The sequence below is a fragment of the Chelonoidis abingdonii genome, chromosome 1 (genome assembly GCF_003597395.2).
Source record: "Chelonoidis abingdonii isolate Lonesome George chromosome 1, CheloAbing_2.0, whole genome shotgun sequence".
Classification (NCBI taxonomy): Eukaryota; Metazoa; Chordata; order Testudines; family Testudinidae; genus Chelonoidis; species Chelonoidis abingdonii.
In genome coordinates, this window is record NC_133769.1 from 18,808,650 (window position 1) to 18,831,549 (window position 22,900).

The following is a 22,900-nucleotide window of genomic DNA, read 5'->3' on the forward strand; positions in this document are numbered from 1 at the left end:
TGAACACTCTTCACAAAGCTATCACTCTGTATCTGAATTCTCAGTCCTAATTCTCAAAGGAAATCTGGACAACACCTTCAAAAGACAAACCCGAGAGCTTAAATTCATAACTTGGCTAGACTCCCCCCAGAAATTCATGGACTGAATAGACACATTGGATATATGGCTTATTACAACAATCTGTAACCGCTAACAACCCCCCACTGTCTCCAAGCTGCCTCCCCCTCCCTCTTTATGGCCGAAGGTGTGGTAGTGGGCCACTTCACCTTGAATGGTGCTTTGAAATATGTGTTAACTACTTATGCTAAACAATGTTGCATTTAGCTGTGATACTAAAGGGCATGTCTACACTGGCACTTTACAACACTGCACCTTTCTTGCTCAGGGGTATGAAAAAACACCCCCCGAGTGCTGCAAGTTTCAGTGCTGTAACGTACAATATAGACAGTGCACCAAAGCTGGGAGCTTATGCCCTTCGTGGAGGTGGGCTTTTTAGACTCCCAGTGCTGCGCCGCGACCACACAAGGCACGTTAAAGCGCTGCTGCGGCAACACTTTAATGTTGCCAGTGTAGTATGTCTCCCAGACTTGAAGAGCTCTGTGTAAACTCAAAAGCTTTTCTCTCTCTCCAATAGAAGTTAGTCCAAATAAAAGATATTTCCTCACCCAGTTTGTCTCTCTATATTTCCACAAAATGTTTAGCCAAATTGACAAACTGGCATTTTCTAATGGAAAAATATTTCATCTGAAAATTTGCAACCAGCTTTACTCATATCCGCCATGGACTAGCCACTAAAGGCAAATTCAAAACTGAAACTGAAATGGGAGTTACATCTTGTCGGTCTGAAGAAATGTCTCTTTTAGACTGATATCAAGGGTACTCCCTGTCAGTCATCCAGGGAAAAGCTTTATGTAGTTATCCTCATGATACCAATATTGGAAGCAGTTAGTACTAAAATGACTACCATGCTCTCCTGATTGCAGTGCTCTGGATGGTATGTTTGTGAGATCAATAAAAAAATGCAGTATACAGAACATTTTTAGCAACACTATATCAACTTACATTTATACTAGAAAATGCTGTTTTATGGTAATAAAAATGAGAGCTTGATGCAACACTGAAGCATTTCCAGTTCCGGACTGCACTGGGTTCCCTAGCGGTGATTTAAAGGGTCCAGTGCTCCAGCCACTGCGGGGAGCCCTGGTCCCTTTAAATCACTGCTGGAGCTCTGGCAGTGGGGCTTGGGCGGTGATTTAAAGGGCCCCGGGCTCCACACAAATTCGGATATAACGTGGTAAAGCAGCAGGGCTCGGGTGGCACTTTAAAGGGCCTGGGGCTCCCTGCTGCTTTACCGCATTATATCTGAATTCGTGTTATATCGGGTTGCATTCTATCAGGGTAGAGGTGTATTAGAAAAGCCTTTATACTAGTGGTTCCTAAACTTGTTCCACCGCTTGTGCAGGGAAAGCCCCTGGAAGGCCGGGCTGTTTTGTGTACCTACTGCATCGACAGGTTTGGCTGATTGCGGCTCCCAGTGGCTGCAGTTTGCTGCTCCAAGCCAATGGGAACTGCTGGAAGCTGCGCGGGCCGAGGGACGTACTGGCCGCTGCTTTCAGCAGCTCCCGTTGGCCTGGAGCAGCAAACCACGACCACTGGAAGCCGCGATCAGCTGAACCTGTGGATGTGGCAGGTAAACAAACCGGCAGAGCCCGCCAGGGGCTTTCCCTGCACAAGCGGCGGAACAAGTTTGGGAACCACTGATCTATACCGATAGGCTTCAGGAGTGATGTAACATTCTTGTTAAACCTCATAGAGGAAAGGCTTTCTGAAAAGTTGCACAACTATAACAATGTTAATAATGCTTTACCTTTTTATAACCCCTTTCCTCCTAAAGGATCCCCCAAAATGTTGTAAACTCATAAATTGCAATCACTTCACTGAGCTCTGAAAGGCAGCCAAAACTAGGATGAAACACAGCAGCTGTTTTAACAGCACATGGCAATAACACACAACGGATTAGGACAGAAAGTGAGGAAACTTAGGTGCCAGTGCAGGAATACACTCAAACATGTGCTTAAATGCTTTCCTGGATCAGGTCACAGGCCTTAGTTTTCCAAAGGAGGGTGAAATTTGCACCTGCAATTGTGTAACAGGTACAACTCTGATTAGCTGCATCTCTACATGACTGTAGGTGCCTATCAGGTAGTTAGAAGAGCAGGAATCCAGATTTACACCTGCAGTTCATTTTCTCAAGCTGTTTTTGAAAATTTACCCCAGAATGGCTCCCCTTGAAACTGCAGGGGGGATATTAGGTAGGTACTTTATATTATACTATTATCCACATTGTAATTTGGGCAGGATATTACAGTCAACAACTTGGTCTCGAAAAATATATCATAGGATCATTAATAGATACAAATGATCAAGACTTTGGTCTTCCATCTTGTCTGAAAGACGGAACCACAGCTCTCTTGTACTGGCATTGTACTAGGATATTAGTGCAATACTTCCCCAGAAGGAAGAACGCCACTCACTGAATTGCTGGCAGTGCTTACTGCAGCACCTGAGTGTCCGTTGGAACTTTTCCAACCACTTACACCACAGCCCCAGGTTGCTTAGCTTGTGATCAAGAACAAGGTGGCAAAACAGTAGCCAACCTAGAATGAAAGTAAAAACATGCAGTTCTTAGGTGTTCTGACTACACAGGTTTATAGAACCAAGTAAAGTTCAATTAAAACTTCCAAAAACATTGCAAGCAATATAACAATGAATCCACACATTCCAATTAGCTGCTGAATTTTCTTGTACTCCAGAATTTTTATTTTATTTTTAAAAACTTCTGTTGAAACAGAGAATGTATTTCAAGCAATAAAGCTATACATTAAAGCGAAAGCCAAGAGATTAGAAACGCAAGACAAGCAATCACCTTTACAGTTAAAATAAGAGCACTGAGAAACAAAGCAAGTTAGTTGGTGAAATACCAAACAGAACCCAGTCATGCATGACAAAATCTTGCTGCTAGTGACATGGATGCACTTTGGTGAGGTTCTTGTAAAATCAGTCCTGCCCATACCAGAACAAGTGCTTTGACCCTCAAAGGGAAAGTTCACACACTCAAGCCTCTGCACTGTGCAGGGTCAGCATGAGGCCTCTGCACCACTGAAGTACCTATTAAGCCCTCTTTTGGACAGGTAAGTTATGCATAAGCCATTTGCTGGCCCACAGAGCTGTATGTTTACACTAATATTGTAAATATAGTTGTGATACATGTCTGCCTAGGGCTTTGATCCAAGGATCACTCAAATAAATAGAAAGACTGTTGAGTTCAGATCCATGAACCTTTATACTAAAAAATATAAGACAAAAGAGAAAAAAAAAAGGAGAAACTTCACTCAGGATCCAATTCAGCAAGGTGCTTAAGAACATGCCTAACTTGTAAGTACATGAGTATTGCAGTTAATGGGACTACTCGTGTGCTTAAAGTTAGGCACACTACTCGTGCGTTATATGTACCTTGCTGCATCAGTGCCGATTTCAAAAATTATGGGTCAAATTCTGACCCATAGACACATGTTGGACATAGACATCGGTTGACTAAATCATTACCCATATGAGTGGACATTCAGACCTTTAACGTGCCAGCTACTCAGCCAATTAAAGGGCTGTTTGGTTTCTTGCTGTTGGTTCATGGGCTAAGCTCAATCATTGCTTTCTAGGGAAAAAAGCACATTCTTTCATGAGCACTTTCATGATCCCTACATTCCTGTTCCATAACACCCTGCATTTTGGCCATTAACACTGATTTAGTTCACAACTGGGTTCTGAGGGAATGTTTCTTCTATTTAGTCTCATATTTTAACTTATTTTTTACTTGTTTAAAATTAACCTTGTTTTCTTTTTCCCTGATAATACAGTTTGTAAATGAAGTCAACATGGCCTGAAATAGCACCCATTACAATGCCATTTGACCCAACTCCAAATTCAGGTGCTTATAAAAACAAATTTGAGGAGGAACACTAAATACAAGCCCTCCTATGCTACTTACAGCAATTTAAAATGATGGAAATACTTCCAACTTTATAGCCAATTTGGAGTGAAAGTGATCAGGGTCTGGGCATGTGCTCCATATAGAGGGATTTTTCCAAACAGAAGTTCTTTGACAACTAAAGTCCATGTGCTCCCATTTACTTGGTACTGTACATGTTCCAAATGAAATCTGCACATATATATTTTAAACTTCAAAATACTTCTTTTATTTAAATTGTAGCTCATAAAAAGAACATCTGTACCATAATTACAATCTGTCTGTTCAATTTGTATAAATTTATGTATTGTGTAATAGATCTCAATATTTATTATTCTTTCCATTTCATAGTACACATATTACAATTTTTTTCCAGGGGTAGGGGTTTAAGCCATAACATAATATATACATATAGAGACACACAAAAGTCTTCTGCTTAGGCCAATATAATTTTAAACTATATGAGTACAAAATTCTGACCTGTAATAGGGTATACCTGACCTTTGTGGTCTTACAGCTCCCCCAGTCATACTACACCCTGCCCCAAGAAACAGTGAGCTGAGAGAAAAAGAGCAGAAATTTGGGTCCTCCAAGCTTGCCTACAGAGGACTCTCTAGAGCATCTATTTTGGAAACCATACAGATGTGGTCCTTCAAGGGGTAGAGGGGCTAGCAACAGCCAATCAGGGTCCTGCTGGCCCAGATAAAAGGTGCTGCAGGTACTTAGCAGTCCAATTCCTGGCTGGAACTACAGAAGTTGAGAAGGGTGCTGCTCCTTTCTAGCCAAAGGAGCCTAATAATTAGACACTTTATAGCTGCTTTTCAGACAGAGAAGGACCTAAGGATACTGGCCCTGAGATACCAAATCATGGTCCCATCATGATCATTGAGAACTTTCCCATGGATTTATCTGGGAGAAGGATCAAGCCCAATTGTGTCTGCATATCCAAAGTAGAAGTTAGCTTTCATTGTTTAATTCCAAATTTTAAGGACTGATTTTTGTCCTTTAATTCTGTAATTTTCTCCCTTTCCCCCATCCAGCTCTAGTTATTGTACTTACAAAACTCCATCTCAAAATGGAGCAGTTCATTGGCTTGAATGATCATTGTTGTGTTATGCCTGCCTCACATTCTTTATGCTTCCTATAGGGCCTGATTCAGAGCCCATTAACTTCAGTGGGCGTCTTTTGACTGAGTTCAGTGGGCTTTTGATTGGGTCCATAAAAAGCAGTTGACCTTGGCCACATTCAAGACCTGCCACTTGTACCTTGTCTCACACAGTATCCAGTTTTATTTTCCACCATGGCCACTGAACTTAACAGGCAATCACACATTTCCTGTGGTGTGGAATGCACTCTATGCAAAGAGTCTTCTGGGAAGTGTCGAGTGCTTTCAAATCCTAATGAAGTCAACGTAATGGATTCTGTTATCAATTTATATTAAAATAGATTGGTGCAATTTCAGTCAAGTCAATGAAGTGACTCCATGTTCACATTAAAGTGTTCCGGAAGCAGAATCAACTACACTGGGAGTAGAAGGCAATCACCTCCTCTTAGGCGGCTCTCAGCATCTTATAGGATTGGACCATTTGGCCTGGTTTCCACCAGGTTTTCCTCACATGGAGTATTAACTTACTCTACCAGTAAGAGATGGTCAAAATGTTTTGAATGAAATTGTGATGATTGGTGAAAAACAACCTTTTTAAAAATTGGGGGTTTTTTTGGCCAAAAAAAACTGCTGATGAAATGATTTGGGGAGGGGTTGGGGGGAAGGGAGGAGAAGGGGGAGTGGTACCTTCTTTAACATGTTTTTCCAGAAACTTTTGTCAAAAGTGGTTTTCCATAAACAAAAACATATCAACCTTTTCAACAATATTTTTGATAAACATTTTTTTAAAAATTGAAAAAAAGAAGTGTGTAAATACAAAATATGGGTCTGTTCTGAATACTTGAAGATAAGAACTGCAAAATTTCAAAATGTTTCACATTTGTTATTTGACTAGCTGTTTCCATGAGTAATATCATTGAAATAAATGGTTTTGTCTGGAGGAATTTACTCTACTAAGAACCATATGACACCCCGCCACACACACACACTTGCAAATGCATCACATACATGCAGGAAAGAAGAAAAGATTTAATTTCAGCGAGTCTAAATATTGGTATAGCTTGAACCACATCACCCTGACTCTATTCTTTGTCAGTATGGATAACATTAAAACGGTACAGAGAGAACAAGTTCAGGTAGTCCTCCCATTACTGTCTCACAAGGCACTGGATGCTTTCTAAATCTCCCATAACTCAATGCTTCTGGGATCTACACTGAGAACTGTTGGCTAGGTACTGCAACTAATACATTTTAGAACAGCATGAGTGTGGGTGCAGTGGTTCAGAGCACAACTCAGTATGGTTAGTGTAGATTAGTGATTCTCAACCTTTCCAGACTACTGTACCCCTTTCAGGAATCTGATTTGTCTTGTGTACTCCCAAGTTTCACCTCACTTAAACTACTTGCTTACAGAATCAGACATTAAAATATAGAAATGTCACAGCACTCTACAACTGAACAACTGTTTTATCATTTAATTATAAAATAAAAGAATTGGAATATAAATATTGTGTTTACATTTCAGTGTAGAGAAGTGGTTCTCAAAGCTGGTCCACCGATTATTCAGGGAAAGCCCCTGGCAGGCCAGGCCGGTTTGTTTACCTGCTGGGTCCACAGGTTCAGCCAGTTGCGGCTCTCACTGGCCGCGGTTTGCCGCTCTAGGCCAATGGGGGCTGCGGGAAGGGCGGCCAGCACATCCCTCAGCCCACGCTGCTTCCCGCAGCCCCCACTGGCCTGGAGAGGCAAACCGCAGCCAGTGGGAGCCACTATCGGCCAAACCTGTGGACATGGCAGGTAAACAAACTGACCTGGCCGCCAGGGGCTTTCCCCGGACAAGCGGCGAACTGGCTTTGAGAACTACTGGTGTAGAATGTACAGAGTTATATAAAAAAGTCATGGTCTATATGAAATTTTAGTTTGTACTGACTTCACTAGTGTTTTTCATGTAGCCTGTAGTAAAACAAGGCAAATATCTAGATGGGTTGATGTACCTTCTGGAAGACCACTGTGTACCCCCAGGAGTACATGTACCCCTGTGAGAACCACTGGCATAGATGAACTGAGGTCCCACTTCAGCAACGTTCTTAAAAGTGTGCCTAACTGTTAGTGCATGAATAGTTCTGATGAAGTCAATGGCCCTGATTCTTACTTACCCTCTTACCCCACTCTACTTCTGCTCAAAAGCCCATATATACTTGCAAATGTACACTGTGGGTCCTTTACGTTGCTCTGGTGTACATGAGACTCAAGTCTCATTATGTTTAAAATTAGTCAATTGGTTATGTGCCCGGTTGAACAGAGGTCTGAACCATTTGTGCATAAACTTGTGTAATTACACCAGTTCAATTAGCAATGGCTCAGAAACTGCCATGAGCTGAAGCAAAACCTTGAATCCAAATTACACATTCTTTGGGGATCCTGACTCCATACACCTGCAAAGTTGTTTGCATTTTATTTCCTATATTTATTATGGTTTTATTCTATTTGTTTTGATTGCATGGCATTTATTTTTATTCAGTTGCATAGTGCCCCAAGTGTCTTAGAGACGGGAGCAATACATACATAAATGTTTCATTGTTATTATATTGGAGTCTGTAGGATCAGGAAGTGGTCTGTGGAACTTTTCCAGATGTTAAACACAGCTCCGTATCAGAGAAGGATGGAGCGGGGGAATTATTATGGAATGAGAGTGACAAAAATAGCAGCTACAGAAAATGAAAAGCAAATTAGAACTATCCAAGGAATACATTTGCCACCTTCTTCTGAACGCAGAGCAGAACAGCACTAACATGGGGGAGTATAACATGGTGAAGGACAGTTTAATTTAGCTGCTGATAATAGTCCTAATTTTAAATGTTGGCAGTTAGTCCAAGATTCATTAATGTTATCAGGGAAGTGGGAGAGTAGAGGGCACATGTGTAAGAGCCGTTTTTGCAGCTGACAGCCTCCACATATGATTCCTATTCTGGAGAAATATAATTTCCTATGAACATGTTCAAAACAGCTGTTTTGCTTGGAGTCCACTTAAAAGATAGAGTGGTTTTATAGCAGTGGGAAAATTGGAAAAGACAGAGAAAATATCAGATTAACGTGAAAGGAAGATTGATCATTTGGTGACATGAAAAAGGAAACCAGAAAATGAGTGTGTGCCTACTGTGGGACAAGACAAGAAAACGGGAAAGGAATATTTGGGGACCTGAATACAAACCTATTTATTCCAAATGAACTTCTGGGCTTCCATTGTCAAGAACCACAGAGGTAAAATCTGGTACATACTTAACAGTTCACTGTCAAAACCCTTTCAACAATAAGTTCTGAGATTCCACAGTGTGTTTACCCTGATAGAGTCAGTCTCCTAGGCACTTCTTCTGTGAGAGCTGGGTGGACAATTCATAATAAACTATTTTCTGAAATTAGCCTTTTCCCCTATTCATTGTCCACAAGCAGTCTGCCTTCATGACTTGCATCACAAAAATTGAGAATGATGAATCTTTTGTACAAACAGATTGCAGTCTGTGTCCCTGCTTCAGCAAGCTACTTAAGCATGTGCCTAACTTTAATCACCCCACTGTTAGTGGGATTCTTAATCACATGCTTAAAATGGTTAAATGCCTTGCTGAATCAGGATCTACTGGTTGTATATTTTTTTCTGTGAGCAGCCCTCTGATTATTTGATATCAGTACCATGTAACTAGTTAACTTGACCATATGGTATTGTTTCTGTTCATGATTGGATGACTTAATATTTTTTAAACTGCTCCAGCCATAAATGAATGTTAATAATTCTCTAAATGAATCTTGTTTTCCGATTAAATGAATCTTGGTTAAGAGCTCATGACTTGCTTTCCATAAAAACTTCACTGTAAGATATTTGCATAAAAGCAAATAAAAGGTGCAAACACTTCTATTCTGCTTCTCTTCCCTCCCCTCGTCTATATATTCTTCAAAACTAGAAATCAACTCTACTAAAAAACTAAAGTGTGAGATGTTTTTAAAGTAGTGAAATAGGTAGCACAAGAAAGAAAGATAAAGAAGCTGAATTAAATTAGATTTCTCCAAATCAACATTTATTCATATTTGGGAAACCACTTCCCTTTTGAGTACTTTCCTAACATTAAGGCCAGAAACTTTGATCAAAATTCTATAAGCATGACTGAAACTGAATAGAATTATATTTATTGGATTTGTTCAACCTCAAAGTATGGGATAGGAGATGGACTTGCTGCAGCCAAAGTTGAAAGGCAAAATCTTAATGGAAGATGAAATATATGTATGTTTTGTACAGAGATGGGGCTTGAAATTTTACATTGGCAGTTGTTTGTATCCAAATACTCCCAAAGTTTAAAGGTGGGATTTTCAGCAGTGCTCAGCATTGGCCTAACCTTGCCCAATTGAAGTTAATGGGAGTTTGTCATAGAAGCTGACTTTGGCCACTGCTGAGTAAGCCTCAGTTTTTTGTAAATCTCTCCTTAAGCGTTAGTGTGGTGAGTTCGTTCTTCTCATTATAGACAGACACCAGCCATGAACTTTGGATCTCAAACATAGTATCTCCAAAATACAATCTTCACATCTAGGGTTTTAGCTGAGCCAATCTCTAGTTCTGTGCGAATAATTTACTGTTCTCAGTGACACATAGTATACAGGGATGTTTGGGTAAAATAAGACCCAGATAGTCTTCACCCAAAACTTGAACCACATCAAAACTATACTTTTTTTTGCAACTAGATTTTATGGTCTTTCCTCCCACCCCCATATTTTTTAAAATTTATAAGTTTTTGCACTTCCAGGTTCAAGTCAAAGATGAAGCATTGAGACACCTAAAATGAAATGCTGTTATAATATCTCCTGACTGAAGATAGGACTGAAATCTCATGAGAAAACCAGTTCCCATCTGAAACAAGAAGTTCAGACAACTTGTATCAAAGTTTTTTTTTTCCTATGAGCAAAATGTGTTCTCATTCTCAAATTACCATTTATTTCAGATTAAGTAAAACAAGAAGAACACACACAAGTAAAGATGGTCACGCTTTATTATAATGTTCCCTTTATAAATCGCGTTTAAACAGTTAATAAATAATTAATGGATGTAGAAGCATATTGCACACATGGGCACCATATATTAGATGGCTATAAGCACATCCATATAAGAAGTGGTTTTAAGCAATGGTTATAAGCAACTTATTGATCTGTTGGACTCAGATAACAATTGATTAACCATTCATTGAAATCTATTTGTTTTAAAGGATTTATAAATGTATCCTTATTATAAAATTTGACCATCAAGCTTCCTTGAAAGAGCACAGTTTGTTTGTCTCTCCTCTATAACTGTCTTTAGCAACTCTGACGGCATAAAGTCTGCTGTCTCTGCACAAACACTGGGCTCTTCCTCATTCCAAGGTGAGGTACATAGGAAACAGTTTCATTGTCACCAGAAATACATGGCAGTCTGAATAAGCTTTGAACATATGCATCTCAACCTTTGAGCACTTATGCAAAGTCTTCAAGCCTTTTCAGCTTAGATTTCGCCCATGGCTACCTTTAATCTTATTACATTGCTACAATCAAAAGTCAACAATTTCAGGAAAAATGAATAAGAATCCATTTATTTGGTCCAGTCTTTGCAGTCCTCACACAGCCAAGATGCAATTAGGGCTGCAAGATTATTACCACAGTCTAAAGCGTAGAAAAAAACATTTCACAATGAGCAGTGACAGGCCAGATTTTGTAGACTTGGTTGTCACTTAATTTTCTTTTCATATATTAGCAGGCTGCTATGTTTGTTGTGGAAAACTAGTATAATTAAACAGTGCAATTACTGTAATCTTTTAATATGTTTGGAATTACAGCTCCATGGCTATTCAAAACTGTATAGTTACTGGGGCTTGCATAGCATATTTCCATAGAGTCAGCAAATGTATAACATATGAGCAACAAAAGTAGAATGCTAAAATAAATTTGAGAGAAGACCTTCCAGCCCTGAGTACCCCTGAGATGGGGGCACGGGGAGTGTCAGCTGTCTTCAACAGAAGAAAATAAATCTGAATATTGTTTTTCAAGGAGTTCCTCCAAATACAAGAGATTTATTTTATCATGCACATGCCAGAAATGCCGTGATCTTAGAGCAAATATTAGTTAATTGAGACACAAGTCTCTCAGTACCACAAGTCAGTTATTGAAAAACAAACAAATGAATACTTCATTCTCCAGACTAAAAAAAAAAGCCGATCTGAGTTGACAGCACTGTTGACCCTGCATTTTCTCATTTTCTAACTAAGTATATTTAGTACAAGATTAAATAGGACCAGATGATGATATTTATACTCACACTGAAAGGCAGTTTACACTATTGTTAGTCCTATGGAAGTCAGTGGGACTATTTGTGGATTCAGGCACTACTCAACATGAGTAAAGCCGTTGAGAGATGATCCTGCTTCATCCGCCTGTTCTGCCATTGAGGTCTTACACTGGGTTGTGCTGGGCTGCACTTTGTCTGGTACCTCGCCTCCGACCTTACCACCATGGGTGACCCTACCAGGAGTACTGGACTCCAGATGACATCACTCTTAGGGTCTTAAGTACACTCAAGCTTCTCCACCATGTCAAGGTGGCAGCCCAAGGAGAAAGCAACAACAACATTGAGATTACAGCCCTTTTGGACCAGAAGAGAGAAGCGTTCTGCAACTGGCAAAACCAAACACTATCCAATCAGATGCAGAGCTCCTTCCATCAGCTCCAAGCTGAAGTTCAAAGGAGGATCTGCGAAATCAGTAATATTCAGGCTTTTTTTTTTAAAATGTTTCTATCCGTTGTAAAGATCATCTTAAAAATGTGAATTGAATATATCCAGTACAGTCTACAGACAGCTTGAAACAAAACAGCGGGTGCACAGAATGCCACATTCATTCATTTAAACGTAGTGTTTAAATCTGAAGAATAATTATGATAATGCAAATGTGATATATCCTTTGATCATCAGCGAGATTGGAATTGTCATAATTATTCTTCATACTTAACATTACATTAGAAGAGGGATAATCATGTGTAAAAAAATCTACTCTGTGTGGCATCTCAAGCAGGTGGAGCTTGGTTTGTGAGTGTTCCGGTAATTTTTTTGTTTTTCCGATTCAAATACTAGAGAAATTGTTGGTTGCACTAATACTACGAATGCATGTGACCTTGTTCACGGAGGAACGGTGGACTGTGTTACAGGCGTCCCATGGTGAAATCCACCTCTCCTTTTCCTGGCAGAGTTTGAGCACATTTCTGGACACAGTTAAAGCCTGGCTTCAAAGCTGTATCATGATGAAATGGATGGTGTTAACTCTGTTAGGTCCATTAAAAGTGGTTAATGCTGGACGAGGGTGCAAGACTTTAAGTGGCCTTATACAGGTGCTGAAAAGTCTTTTCCACTGAAACTTTTTTCCCAGTGGAAAATGGATCTTTGATTAAAATGACATTTTCCCTAAAATAACACGTTTTTGAGTTTCTCCTGAAAAAGTGGAATAAAAAAGAAAAAAATAATAAATTTAAAATTTTCACTTTCTTCCAAAATGTTTATAGAAAAAAAAATCATTTCCCAAGTTTCTCCACTTAGAAGATTTTTCAAGGGCTTTCCAGTTCTTTCTTTCAATAAATTCAGAAAGGAGGTCAAATTATATAAGCAGCAGGGAGCAAACACAACATCATGCCCATGGGTAATCAGGTAGCACCCCCACCTCACCCCAGGCTATAAATAGGGCATCTCTTATAAATTTAATATCTGACAACAGAGCATGAATTCCAGAAAAGACACATTGTAAGAGTGTAATAAACCTCTGTGGAAACCATCTTCAGTAAGCAGCTCACTGGGAATGTTAGGACAAAGTCACAATGGCTGGGATTGGATATGGGTTGTACCACTGCTTGGACCTAGGTTTTAGTTCTGTCCCATTTCTATTGGCAATGCACATCCTAAATGAGAATAAAATAGCAAATAAATGATTGATAAAGCAAAGAATCAGGATAGAGTTTAAAGGAATGAAAGACAAATGCAATTCTGCTAATTTGCTATCTAATACCCTAAGGAAATACAAACCACTAAAAGCTGAATATATGTTAATGAGTCTGATCACTTGTTGGAAGTGTTTCTAATTTAACTGCATGGGACTGGGGAAATGATTGTCCCTCTAAGTGTTGCACATTTTGTAAATTCATCCTAGAGAGAGGATGAGGCTGTTGAGACACAGACAGTAGTTCAGAGACAGAGGAAAGGAAATCAAATGACTGCAAGACAGACCGCTCTAGATCTATGTTGTTAGTTCTCTCTGAATTATTCATTATTCGATATTCATTATTCAAATTTAAGTTATCTATCTATGGTAGGGGTGGCCAAACTTACTGACCCTCCAAGTAGCATACAACAATCTTTTGAAGCCCATCAAGAGCCTGGGTGAACCTACTGGGGTTTGGGGCTTCAGCTGCATGGCAAGGTGGTGGAGCTAGGGGCTTCAGCCCAATGGGAGGTGCCTGCCAGGGCTCGGAGCTTCAGCCCTGCAGGGAGGACAGGTCTCAGGGTTTCAGCCCCACCGGAGGCAAGCCATGCGGCCCTGAAGCCCCAAGACCACAAGTGCTGTCGTTTGGTTTTGCCAGTGGGTGCTTTGTGCCTTCTGGTTTCACTGTGCACCACGTATGTGTTCCTGCTGCCTACTGGTGGCTCTTGGGTGTGGAGCTTCCCCCCTTTTTTCAGTGGGTTCTGGGCACCCTCTCTTTTTTTGGTGGGTGCTTGAGTCCTGGAGCACCCCAGGAGTTGACACCTATGCCCAAGACTCCCTCCCCACTGGACAGAGGTGATGCGTGGGAGGGGCACGTGGGTCATATCCCCGCCCAGATATTTGCCAGCATTCGCTGTCCCCACCTGGTCACATGGTGCCGCTTGGCCCCCTCCCTGCACAGCTGCTGCTGGAGTCAGCAGGCTGGCAGCTGTGGCCATGGGGAGAGGCAGCAGCAAACAGCTCAAGCTGCAGGGAGAGCCACTGCTATTGCTGCTGCCTCGCCCGGCAGAGCTAAATCAGCTGCCCCTCCCTGCAGCTTCCAGCTCTCTGCCGCTGCCCCTCCACACAGAGCTAACACCAGGGAGCTGCAGGCAGGGGCTAGTGCATGTAAAAGGAGGGGCAGGACTCAAGCTGTGAGGGGGAACCTTTACATTGTAGACCCTCTCTCAGCAGGCACCAGTTGTCTCTGGCACCAGTTGTCTCTGGCAGAAGCCCCTACCCCCACGACCCCACCTGCTGCAGGGCAGAAGCCCCAAGCTCCCACCCCCAGTTTGGTAGGTGGAGAATGGGGAGGAGGGGCTCCATGAGCCTCACTTTAACTGTAAAAGAGCCACATTCAACTCGCAAGCTGTGGTTTGGCCACCCCGATCTATGGTATTATATCACCACCCACCATATTAAAATGCAAGCAGCTTCCATGTAAAAATCAATATCAAAGTCCTACTTCTTGGACTTTCTGGCATTTTGTTGGGAATGCGAAACACCCCTGGACATGGGGTGGGGGAAGGTATAAGAGAAAATGTGTCCAAACATTCATTGAAAAAGATCTATAACTTCACATAGGGTTTGGGGATCAGAAGGTACCCTCATGATCATCTAGTCTGACTTCCTACACATTGCAGGACACAGAACCTCACCCATCCACTCTTGAAATAGATCCATAACCTCTGGCTGAGTTACTAAAGTCCTCACATCATGGTTTAGAGACTTCACATTACAGAGAATTCACCATTTACACTAGTTTAAACCTACAAGTGCCCCATGTTGCAGAGGAAAGTGGAAAAATCCCCAGGGTCTCCGCCAATCTGACCCAAGGGAAAATTCCTTCCTGACCCCAAATATGGCCATCAGTTAAACCTTGAGCATGTGGGCCTGGGAAATAATTATCTGTAGAATTCTCTACAGACTCTGATTCAATGATTGCTCTAGTGTTCTATCAGATGATTCAGAAACCTACAGGAAAGGACATCCATTTTCTGTTCAATTCTGAATGGCCTTTGGAGAGATCTCTATAGAATGCCCTTACATTTCTATAGAACCTTACTGGTTTAATAATTCTATAGGATTCTATAGTATTTTCCCATAAAGTAACAAAACCAAAGCAAAATGATGCTGTTGATTGTATAAGTCCTGTTTTTAGTAATTAGTTCAAGGAAATAACTATCATAGGACTGGAAAGAAAATAGTAAAGCAATTCCTTGAGTTATAAAGACTCTGTTGCTAAGGATATACCAGTTGCAGCTTTGATTTTCAGTGAATTTCATCTTACAAGATTGTTCTAAATTAATTTTATTTCAGCTTCACGTATTTATGTTATATTTTAATAACATTTTTGTGTGAATTAAATGAGTATGAAAGTGAGAAGGTAATGGAGGCTGGTAGGTGCTAGGCAAGCAATCCATTCTGTTCTGCTGACTCACACAAATTTCACCCTGGTACACCAGTTCTGAGCCTTTGTTAAGCAAAGAGTACTCAATGTGTTATGTGAGATAAATGGGTAACTAGTAGGAGCTAGGATGAGCCCAACAAATTCATTTTCAACCTAAGTAGTTTGAAACTGAGTATGGGCTTTTGGGATTCACTCATTTAAAAAGTAAAGACTGGGGTTCGATCGTGAAGGATGTCTGGGTTTGCATCTGGGGCTGAGAGAGGCTGGAAACAGAAGATTCATGAGGAGCCAAGAAGGAAAGAAAGACCTACAAAGGTTTGGTGGTTTGCTAAAGCCTCGGAGACTTATTCCAAAGCTCACTGAAGTCAATGGAAAGACTCCTCATGGTTTCAATGGCCCCCAGATGTATATCTGAACTTTAGGATGCTTAGCTGAATTAAACTGAAGCTCCTGAGACTCAGCTATTACTCGTTCTGGCAAGAGGTGCTACTAAATCCATTCAGCAACTAAAATGAAGCGTTGCTAAAATTTATTCAGCATGTAACTGATATCTCATAGCCACTTTCTGAAACAATCAGCAACTGCATTTCGTTCCAGTCCATTCCTGAAGACTTGCGCTGAGGCATGGAGAGAGACAAACTGTGAGTCTGAGGGGATATTTGGCAAGTTGAAGGGAATGGAAAGAGAAAAGACAATTTTGATAGTTCAAGGGCTTTTTAAATATACATAACTAGCATAAAGATTATAAGATTACTTTTCTTCAATTGTAATAAGTTTTTCTTTGAAAATAAACCATTAAACATGCTGCAAGTTTGCCAATCACTGCTTTAAATAAAAAGAAGAAATGGCATTGCTTCCCACCCCGCCAAAATAAACTCACCCTGACGGGTGAGATGTAGATCAATGGGGCACATGTGCGTGTGATAACCCTATTCGAGAATAAATCCAGCCACACTATTAAAGATTAATCTGAGTAATGAGAAAGTTTCATTAACCATAAATCAAAACACATTTTATGCCTGGAAGGGAATTTTAGTTTTTCTCTTAGTTACAATATAATCAGTTAGATATGGGCCTGAAGTAAAAGATTGGTGCCAAACACCCCTAAATTTTGTGGGGGATTTAAAGGCATAGACACATCTCTGTGATAAATTCACAGAGGGGAAAATAGAACTAAAGCTCATCAGTGTTTATATTCTATTTATCTGTCATACATATATCCCTCCCCCAATACCATAGTATCTGAGCACCTCGCTATCTTTGAGGTAGTGATCCTCACACTGCCCCTGTGAGGCAGGGAAATGTAATTTTCCCTGTTGATCAGACAGGGAATAAAGGAACAAGGTCACACAGAGAATTGAGCCTAGGGGCTTGGCTACACTTGAAACTTCAAAGCGCTGCCGCGGGAGCGCTGCCACAGTAGCGCTTTGAAGTGCGAGTGTGGTCGCAGCGCCAGCACTGGGAGAGAGCTCTCCCAGCGCTGCACGTACTCCACCTCCTCATGGGGATTAGCTTGCAGCGCTGGGAGCCGCGCTCCCAGAGCTGTGGGACTGTTTACACTGGCGCTTTACAGCGCTGTATCTTGCAGCACTCGGGGGGGGTGTTTTTTTCACACCCCTGAGTGAGAAAGTTGCCACACTATAAAGCACCAGTGTAGCCAAGGTCTAGGTCTCCCAAGTCCCAAACTAGTGCCCTAACCACTGCACAGTCCTTCCTCTCAGTTCAGATACAGTTTAAAAGCATGTTGAAAACATATAATGGACTCTTATTGCCATTAGGGAGAGAGATCAGATAAAATAAGAATTGGCTCAGATCTTTGCCCAAGCCTCAAATCTCCTTTGAGGTTTGAAAAAGATTAGTGTACTCATTTTATTTTCTCTTATTTATTTCCCCTCAGTGGCACTGCCTCATTTTGGCCGGGACAGAAAACAGAAAAGCCATGTGAGAAGCTGTGGCCTGAACAAGTTTGGCCAATGGTATCAACGATACATTGGAACTCTTTTTTCCAACTATTTCTATCTTTGAGTTTCTGTCTATAAACAAAAAAATAACAAAAGCAGAATTTAATAAAGATCAGTCATAAAGAAATGTTGCAGCAAATAAAACAGACACGTAGGGCCTGATTCCACAGACTTTAATGGGATCTGGAGCACCTACACAGAATCTACTGACTTCAGTGGGACTCTAAGAAGCTCACCTGTCTGGATGAAATGGCAGGATTAGGACCTTACATGTTACATTTTCTCAGATATGCAGTGTACAGAAGTGGAGTGTAAAAACAAAGAAATGGAGAAGAAAAGAGAGAAGGAAGGAAAGCGATACCAATAGAATCTGCACTTTTCAGATCTTCTGTCACAAATTACTACACTTTTTCATGTATTGGAAATGTTTTCCGACCTTTGGCAATATCTGGATTTGAATCTGATTGTATGCCATTGGTCAGATGTTCCTCGTATTTAGTCTCAAAAATAGCTTAATAAAGTGCACGCGTCCACACACAACATTAAACATAGTTAGTCAGTGCCAAACTGTTATCATCATTACTCTTATCCAGTGCATACAGAAAGGAGGAGAGCTTCTCACCCACAGTATCACAAGTGAAGCTTGGATGCCAGGACACAAGCATAAGCACTGGAAAACTGCAGTGTGGATGATCCTGAAGCCCTTGTGAATATCCTAAATTGGGCACTCTTCATTAGCTTATGGTTTTAAAAATAGTATTCATGTATGAGATCTTTTAAAAGGGCAATGTGGGGAATTCAGCAGCTTAGAGTATTTGCTACTGAGCTCTCTCCCTTTTAGGGTGACCAGATGTCCCAATTTTATAGGGACAGTCCAAATTTTGGGGTCTTTTTCTTATATAGGCTCCTATTACCCCCCACCTCTTGTCCCTATTTTTCATATTTGCTGCCTGGTCACCCTACTCCCTTTAGGTCACCAGTTCAGATTCAACTCAGGTTAGTAGGGTATGGAAGCTGTTAGGAGCTGCTGGGTGTTTGTGGGCCAAAGTAAGAGAGTTGTTAGTATCTGTCCACCATCTAGCAGACAGGTACTAACCTCAGAAATCATATTAACTCTAACTGAAACCTTTACTTATATTCTCAGTAGTGAGGCTAAAGAATGAATGAGCATCAAGATGGAACTATTATTGTATCCCAGAATATGGATGAATATCAGGAAAGACGTCTTGACAGAGAGAACTATTTGTTGTATAGTTTATCCAACAATGCAGTGGAAACCCTGTAGCTTGAACTATATCAAATACAACTGGAAAAAGCATGAGATAACTTACTAGGAAGACCAATTCTGCACTGGTAGGGAAATGGACTATCCTATTATAGGGTTGGGTATATTGGTAGGGCAGCGTGGGGAAGACTAAACTCTTGGATAAAGAGAGGATATTAATTTCTGGGACCAGTGGGATGGTGGAGTGAGCACAGGTTAGGGCTATAGGAGATTGGGGTTTTAGTCCTAGCTTTGCTACAGATCAGCTCAATGACCTTGAGCATGTCACTTTGCCTCTCTTTGCATCTATTAGGCAGATAGGCTGTCCGCCAGGAGTAGGGAAACTCTGCTTTCAAATCAAAAACATCAGGCCTGGCCAGCCAGTGTTTGAAAAGTTGTGCCAATTGCACTTGCTACATAGGTCTGTGCTGCCAACCTTGGCAAATGAAATGACAGGATGAAATGATTCATTTCCAGGGTGGCTGATCCAGCCCCTTTCCCCAGCTTTAAATTCAAGGAGAGGATGAAAATAAAAACAGATCAGTAAGCATTTATTTCAGTGTTTTAAAGCATCTTGCTGTGCATGGTTATTCAGAAAGCTGGTTGCACAAACTAAATCACTTGTTGAACATCTGTCTGTGATGTGGAAAACTATGAGGCAATTACCTACCTCAAGATGTTTGTAAGACAAAGCAGGTTTCAGAGCAGCAGCCGTGTTAGTCTGTATCCGCAAAAAGAACGAGAGTACTTGTTAGTTTCTAAGGTGCCACAAGTACTTTTGCAATGTGCAAAAACTACCCCTGCTCCTGTTTTCCCTGTCAGCTCAGGACTCCAGCACCATGTCTTGCTGAGCCAGACACTTCCGTCTGCTCCAGCACAGACCCAGGGTCTGAATTACCTGTCCCAAAGCTGCAGGTTTACCTGAAAACAGCTCACAGAAGTGTGCTTGTCTTTAGCACTCAGATGCCCAACTCCCAATGGGGTCTAAACTGAGGGGTGAAAGTAACTTAAAGGACTTGCTGTACTCCAGACTCCTGCAGAGGGGGAGGGGCCTCAACCAGAAGAGGCATAGCCTCTATCAGAAGAGGCGGGGCCTTTAAATCCCAGGGCTTTTAAATCAGGATTTAAAGCGCTCGGGAATTTAGCTGAAGCTAGGGGCTGGGTCATTTAAATCACCCCCAGAGCAACCAGTTGCAGAGGCGGCTGGGAGCCCTGGGGTTTGGGCAGAGATGAAAGTAATTTACATTTCTTACCCATATGGTCCAATCGCAAGCAACCCACTCACCTCTCCTACGTACTTCATGGATCCCTCCCATTGCATGACATACATAGAGGAAATAAAGCTACTATTACTACAACCAGTACTGTCTGTAATAAAACTTTCCTATTGGAAAAAGCCTGAAAAAGTGAAAACTCACTGTCACGTTTTTCTCCATGTCTTCCCTCCTCCTCCAGCCAGGCTGCGGACACTAGGCTCCGTGCTTGTGCTTTCTCCCTGCCTGGCACTGAGCAGCAGCTGCAGGGCCTTCCCTCTAGCTTGCAGCAGGGAGACTGGCTAAGGGAGGGAGAAGCCTGCCTCCTGCATAAGAACAGTTTAAACTCAGCTGTTCCCTGTGCGGTTCAGTAACATTTCAAAGAGGATCTGCAAGCAGTTTGGACATCACACCCATGATCCTCTGTTGGGTAGAGAATGGGATAGATTTGAACTTGGAAATGGTTCCTGATTTTGCCTGTGTTTTTTGTATATAGGAGATCCCCTCAACCCTGGGGGCAGAAAAGAACTGCCCCTGCCATGATCACACACACCCTTCCACTCCCCATCAACAACTGGGAGTGAAATTAACAAGGATGCCAAAAACAGCTTCTAACCCTGGGGCCTGAAGTGTGCAGGGAACAGCTGAGTTTAAACTGTTCTTATGCAGGCAGCAGCAGCAGGCCTCTCAGCCAGTGTCCCTACTGCAATCTAAAGTCTAGAGGAGAACCCCTGCTGGGGACAGGGAGGAATGCAGAGCCTTGTCTGCAGCCTGGCTGGAGGAGGGTGAGGGAGGAGATGAGAAACCAATGTGACAGTGAGTTTTCCCCTTCCACCTGCTTTTATTAGCTCTGGATTTAAGCTGTGCAGCCAAATGCTTGTATTTGTTGTATATATTAGTATTGGAGAGCGATCCCCTCATCCCCGGAGGCAGACAAGGACTGCCTCTGCCATGGTCAAACACATCCTCCCCACTCCCCCTAGCTACCATGAGTAAAATTAACAAGGATGCCAGAAACCACTCCTAACTCCAAGGGCTGAACCAGTCAGGGAACAGCTGAGTTTAAACTATTCTTATGCAGGGAGCAGGCTTCTCCCCCCGTCAACCAGTCTCCTTTTCTTACCGGTCCTCCATACCGGCCCGTATCAGCTTACTTTCACCTCTGTCTAAACCCAAATAAATCCATTTTACCCTGTATAAAGCTTATGCAGGGTAAACTCATAAATTGTTCATCCTCTATAACACCGATAGAGAGAGATGCAGAGTTGTTTGCTCCCCCATGTATTAATACATATTCTGAGTTAATTAATAAGTAAAAAGTGATTTTATTAAATACAGAAAGTAGGATTTAAGTGGTTCCAAGTAGTAACAGACAGAACAAAGTAAGTCACCAAGCAAAATAAAATAAAATGTTTCAATCCATGTCTAATCAAACTAAATACAGATAAGATACTCACCAGTTCCAGAATGCTCCCTTTTACAGGTTAATCTCCTTTTAGCCTGGGTCCAGCAATCGCTCACACCCCCTGTAGTTACTGTCCTTTGTTCCAGTTTCCTTCAAGTATCCTGGGGGCGGGGAGAAGGGCAGAGAGGCTCCTTCTTTAGCCAACTGAAGACAAAATGGAGGGGTCTCCCAGGGGTTTAAATAGACTTTCTCTTGTGGGTGGAGACCACCTCCTCACCCTGTGTAGAATCTAGTCACAAAATGGAGATTTGGAATCACCCGGGCAAGTCACATGCCCATGCATGACTCAGGACTTGCTGGTAGCAGCCATTACCCACATGCTACCTTGAACATCCTTAGGTAGACTTCTTATGTGGATTGGAGTCTTCCAAGCTCTTTTGTCTATTAAGTGCTTCCTGAGTGAGCATTTAACTTGCACATTCCTTTCCCAAGAAGTGACCAAAAGTTGTAAGGCTACTTAGAAGTCAAGCAATTATACAGCCAATGTTCATAACTTTGAACACACAAATGGTGCCTGCATACAACTAGGATGAACATAACCAGTAGATCATAACCTTTACACAGATATGTTACATGGCGTATGTAGTGAAACCATATTCCAGTTATATCTTACATACATTTATGAGCACCCCCTCATAAAGCCTTAGAGGGTACACTGTCACAGGAACCAAGCTTGGAAACAAAGGGTTCCCGTTGTCTGCAAAAGCTATCTAAGGCAAGGGGGTGACATCGTTGTGATTCTTCACTGACTCTTCACCCAAGCAGACCGAACTGGGGGAAAGTGCTGGACTCAGGCTAAAGAGGTTTCTAGCCTGTGAAAGGAATACCTCGGATTTTCAAACAGTCAGCTGCAGATTGTAAGAATCTCTGCAACTGGCTTAAATCATCATTTAGGGTGAGAATTTGCTACTTATATCCAAACTCTTTAGTAGATTAATCTTAGGTTGAGTTTTTGTTTATTTGCCATGCAACCTGCTTTGATCTGTTTGCTACCCCTTATAATCACTTAAAATCTATCTTTTGTAGTTAATACATTTGTTTTTGCTTTATCACAAACCAATGTGTAGGAGTTATATCTTAGGGCAAAAAGCTGTTGTATATTCCCTATATTCCCTCTCCACACTGAGGGAGCGGGCGAATTTCATGAGCTTACGCTGAACAGATCTCTGTGTGGCGCAAGACAGTATAATTTTGGGTTCACACTCCAGAGGGGAGTGTGCTTTTGAGCAGCTGCGTAGTTCCTTAGCTGTAGCCTCCCCTTGCAAAGCAGATCACAGCAGCCTGTAAATACTGCAGCTGGGTGGGTCCCTACCTGTCTGTATGCTGGTGAAAGAGCAAGTTTTGGCAGTTTTACAACTTGTTACAGCAGCACAGTGAGAGAGGGAGCCCAGGCTGGTGGGCTCAGTGGT